The sequence below is a fragment of the Anneissia japonica genome, unplaced genomic scaffold (genome assembly GCF_011630105.1).
Source record: "Anneissia japonica isolate Jap-2015-1 unplaced genomic scaffold, ASM1163010v1 scaffold287920_len488460_cov166, whole genome shotgun sequence".
In the NCBI taxonomy this organism is placed as follows: Eukaryota; Metazoa; Echinodermata; class Crinoidea; order Comatulida; family Comatulidae; genus Anneissia; species Anneissia japonica.
This window is the reverse complement of record NW_022745460.1, coordinates 128,082-133,669: the sequence shown is the minus strand read 5'-3', so window position 1 is coordinate 133,669 and position 5,588 is coordinate 128,082. Positions and strand designations below refer to the sequence as shown.

The following is a 5,588-nucleotide window of genomic DNA, read 5'->3' as shown; positions in this document are numbered from 1 at the left end:
CCAACCAACCAACCAACCAATCAATCACCCTCTATCAACTAACCCCGCCAATAGTGTCTGGTAATATATTCACAAACTTATAACAAACTGCCATGTTTTTAGAGTTTAGTGTTGATAAAAACTTCCCAAAACAATACAGCATAATACATCTTTCATCGGGTTAGTCTTGTTATATTTTTGATCTGAAACAATTCTTTTCGAACATTTTCAACTTGCTTAAAGAAATACTACACCCATTTTTGGGGTGTATGGGTGTAATAGTTTTAGAACTGGCGCATGTCTACTAAGTTACATAATACAATATTCCATTTCTCGTGCGCGTTCGTGACAAGTTGCTTTCAGGCATTTTGTTTAACTGAAATGTTTTTATGTAGAAAGCTTTGCCTTTAAACGCTGCCTTTATATTCAACTGTAGGTGGAAGTATTTCAAGCAAATCCTAATTATGCCAACCGCGAACAGTACTAAGTGCAGTTGAGGACATGCGATTGTTTAGTATTTTTTGGTTTGGTGATAGTAGAATCATGGTTACGCGTTAACCCAGGTAGTAATATTTGATTGATTTACATATTGATGTGCTCAGTGTTTGTAATTAGTTGTGGCTGTATTTCCTCGGTTAATGTTCATTACATTTTATTATGAGTACATTATTAAATTGGTGTCTCACTTTGCTATACTGAGCAGTTCAGTTTTGTCTAACATAATTTAAATGACGGGCCCCCAAACACTACTACCACACCTGCCAAATTACTGGTCCATACACACTCCCCTACTTGATATTATAGTTACGTAAAAAGACCAAAAGTATAAAATATTTAATAATGTAACTATTTTATATAACTTGCAGTATTAAATGAAACAAATATCGAATGCCCTATAATATAGTCATGACGTGACCATATAGTCATTATTTGGTGTTATCATGACCATATTATTTAGGCATGGTATGTAACATGTTTTTGTCAAGTCATAATATTAGGGAGGTTCCGATTGCACGACGACGGTAGAACGTAGAACGTAATGACGTCAGTAAAAGTCATCTGCACATGCGAGAACGTTAAGGTGTCCTCGTCGAGTAGATTCTGGAACGCAATTTGGCCAAATCTGCGTATGCAGAGAACGTAGGAGGAAAGCCAGGTAAGACGGTCACGCACGAGTGATTCCGTTCTAGCGTCGCGTCGTCACACAAATCGAAAGCTCCCTAGCTAAGTGATAGTTTGGACGGGGCTTTAGAAATCCACCGTCTATCATAAAACCTCAATACAAACGATAAATTAAAACAATTGAGTAGCTCATTTGAGAGTATCAAAAGTGTTGATAACTTTAGTTGAAATGCATATCAAAAGTTTTTTGACCGATTTAAAAAAAAGAATAATAATAATTTCGCAGACGGAGACAATAGGACTTTAATGAATAATTATTTTTATTGCCATTAATTATAGGAAACATATTGCCTCAAGAGAAAGCGTTGGTGTCGCTATCACATTTTGTACGGTAGTGTACGGTAGACGTTGAAACTTTGTTTTTTTATCACACAGCCTAAAACGAGGTATAATACTAATATTTATGAGTAACCTCTGAAACTAAAATCAATTCAAAGACAAAATGCATTGTAAACGTAAGTATGCCTCGATAGATTTATACTATTGGAGTATAATCATTATAATAAAATATCTTTGCTGATATACAAATTTTACATTTTTTAAAATTCAAACCTTGGCTTGCTTATGTGATGCCTGTTTTACAGTATCTTATTATTTTGAAAAATCTAATTCAAGCAATTTTTTTTTTACACGGTGGTAAACCTAGCCTGTGATGGTCTGAAATTTAGGAATATCGTAGCAGATGCAGAAAAGTTACATACAAAGGTTAATCCTTAACCAGTGGCTTATCTAGGATTCTCTAAATGGGAGAGGGGCTCGGGGATGGAATTGTGGGGGTGAGGGGAACTTGATGACTGCTAGTATATTATTTTGCGGTGGTAGGGTCGTGCGTCCCCGCTCACCCCTAAATACGCCACTGCCCTCAACAGGTATTAACGTACAGTTAGTGTCAATGCCATGAGTCACGAACTATCACGGAAAAACCTGGCTAAAAAAAGGCGCCAACTTAACAATGTATTTACAATCTTGTTGCAATCATGATATGAGCAAATATTTAAACTAACAAATTTACACAGCTCCAGCTCGCACTGGAAAAAGGCAGACATAGGCTATAGTATTGTTCACCAAAGGTGGCGCCAGCGGGGGCCGAGGAAGGGGGAGGGGGCGGCAAGGGTCCCCGTCGGGGAGAGCTTGCCCCTAGTCGGGGAGAAAAACTACAATTCGTCGGGGAGAAAAAAAATGTATTTGTATTTCTACATATTATTACCCTAAAATTGATTAAATAAGCAATCAAAACCCCTAAATTGTCATATTCTTCGTGGGCTTCGACTCCGTGGGGACATTTTCGAGAGGTTTCGGGCGACGCCCTACTACCCCCACTTTTTATCGTCGGGGAAAACTGTGCCATCATGTTGGGACTATTACAGTATGTTTTTTTTTCCTTGAACATCCAGAGAATGGATATAACAGCAGAATGTACTGTCAAATCACAAACCTTTGGAATTTTATAGGGTGTAAAAACTAATCGCACTCGCACCAGAGTCCACCCAAAGTGCTATAATCTATAAGTATGACGTTTGCACTCAACTGGAAGACGGACAAGGTTCTCCTCCTAAACAGTATTCGTAATGTAATAGAATAAAGACGCTATTTATGAAGTATTAATAAGGATTTTAAGGTCTTGAAGCAATGGTTTTGATTTTTTAACGTTTGGTGCGCTATATCATTGCCCGATATATCATGCTGGGAAGGTGGCCTATCTCCGCAACACCGTTATCTCTGTTGTCTAAGCTTCAGAGTCAACATGAGTGAGCGGCGTCCCCTTTAGAAATAGAAGCTATATATAGTTTGCTTTATTATTACATTTAAATGGATACTATAAATTGTCTTATCGCTAGTAAACGTGGCCCGTTCTTATGGCGTTGACTTCACACCGTATCGCATGTCTATATTCAACGATGCTTATTGGTTGACAAGTAAAACCCATAAGAGCGACTGACTAAAAATCGTTCGATAGAAACTGGTTTCAATAGAACGTTTGCTAAATACAAACCTATTAGGAATGGTGAAATTCCAGGGTGGATTAGTCATGCTAATAGTGAGATTTCAAATCCTGGACATTATAAGTAATCGGGTCAAATGCTGTCACAAGGCGAGACTTTTTGTACCTATATTTCAAATATCATAGGAGGAGGGCGGAATAAAAATAAAAATACAATTTCTTATTTAGCAAATAGTTTTGCCAAAAACATCCAGACCGAAGAGAAAATAAAAATAAAATTTTATTGGTGAATGTAAAATAGGATGGTTAAATGCTTCAAATTTATATAATTAGGAAGAAATTTACATATCTTATCTTCGGAGAATTCAAGACAACGGAGGGCTTAATGAAAATCAAGAAAAACTTTTACTTTTTTTCTGTAATTTCCGTTTTTTCGTGGTGGCGGCGTGGTGGCAAAATATAAATTCTATTTTTATTCGAAATCCTCAATATTTGCGGTCGGCGGGTTTACTAAACAAGGTATAAAAAAGTCGCTCATACGTAACTACGTAAACCAGGAGAATTTGTTAGAAGGTTTTTAACCATTCTATCATCCATTTTTTGTTCCGTCTACATTTCATTCTCCACACAACAATCTCGGTAATAAAATGAATATTGTATTCGTATATTGCAACTTGTGACTTAATAAACAAATGAATTGGAATTATTTTAATGATATTTTGATATTGATATTAAAATTATACTATATTATGATATAGTTTTAATAATAATAATAATAAAAATAATAGTTAATATTATAATTTTATTTCTCTTTCGTGGAATTTCACCCACCCTTATTTTATTCTCTTTTTGTTACTTTTCTATTTTTTTAGAAGACAGGGAAAAAGAATATAAAAATTAAAACCAATTGCACTTAAAAGGGGTCAGTCCATAATGGCTTTTTCAACACACCTTTCAACTTCAATTTGTATTAATTTCAAAATAACATTTCTTTTTCATCATTAACATTCAAAATTAAAGAATTTCTTCAAAACATTTAAAATATGTATATAAATATATATATATATAAATATATATACATGTGTATATATACATATGTATATACACATACATATATATATACATACATATATATGCACATGTACATACATACACATATTTCATATACATTCACATATACATATTTTTTTCTTAGAGTGAATACACCATTTATTTATCTTTCGTGGGAATTTCACTCACCTTTATTTCTTTCTCTTTTTGTTACTCTTTTTTTTCCTCTCTTTTTTTATGATATACACCTGCATATGCAAACTCACATAAATTACACCTTTTTGTTTTCTTAATTTTTGTTTCTTTCTCTTATGTACAAAACAAAAAATACGTATTATATTGATAATATAACTGAAAATGATAATGATATTATTATTTTATCGTTTTCAATAGAAGAACATGATGGTACATAGTGTGACATAATAATAATAATAATAATAATAATAATAATAATAATAATAGTAATAATAATAATAATAATAATAATATTAATATAATAATTGATTGTGGCGTCATGAACACTATCTTTTATGGAAACATGTAACATTGATTTTCTTTATTGAAAATATACGGTAACCAAAAAAGATCACAATAATAAATGACCGGTATTAATTAAGAATATAATATATGAAAGTCACATTTTACATTGGCCTAGTACTCACTAGATTTCTTCTTCGGCTTTTTTTATTTATTTATTTATTTTCATTTTTCTAAATAATTCACATTTAAATAGTGCGTTTATGCACCAACTACAACAATTTGAATACAAGGCCCCCTCGAATAAACGCCCCTCTCCGCCCTCATTTGGAATAAACGCCTCCCTCGAATAAACGCCCCGGGCGTTTATTTTTTTCCTCAAACAAACACCCCCTAAGTGGCTTTAACAAATCTAATGGCAGCAACATCATTCTCATTACATTCTATTAATGTTCTACTCGAGTACAATTACGTTTTGGATTAATACGTTTTCCTGATCACATAATAACACATTTGACGGTAATTATATGTTGTAGTTCAACATTGACAGTAAAATTAGGGGCGTTTATTTGAGTACATACGTATACATTTTACACCCCAAAAAATAAACGCCTCCCTCGAAAAAATATTAGCTAAACTATTGAATAAACCAGTGTGTTTTTCATTGTTTATCTCTGTTTCTTTTAAATTCATTTACAGTCACATTAACCTACTGTGCTATCTCGAAAAGAAGCCTATACTATCTCGAATAAAAGCCCATGGGGCTTATTTTTGAGATGGGCTGCTTTTTGAGAACACATTGGCAAACTAAAGAGAGGGCGCTTCATTTCCAGACGGTATATTTATAGGATTACCGCAATATGGTTTATAGTTTATATCTATTATATCATTATTCATTTAATATGCTTGAAGAAAGTGGGTAACCAATACCCTGACATAGCTAACCATACAAAAATTA

General features: G+C 33.5%; 1 protein-coding gene across 1 annotated transcript in view; it reads left to right on the top strand.

Moving 5' to 3' along the window:
- Positions 1-469: 469 nt before the first annotated feature.
- The window catches only part of LOC117119969, a gene marked incomplete in the record, with an annotated part of 23,575 nt that continues 18,456 nt past the window's right edge, over positions 470-5,588 (top strand). The window contains 1 exon segment of the mRNA XM_033264953.1: positions 470-541.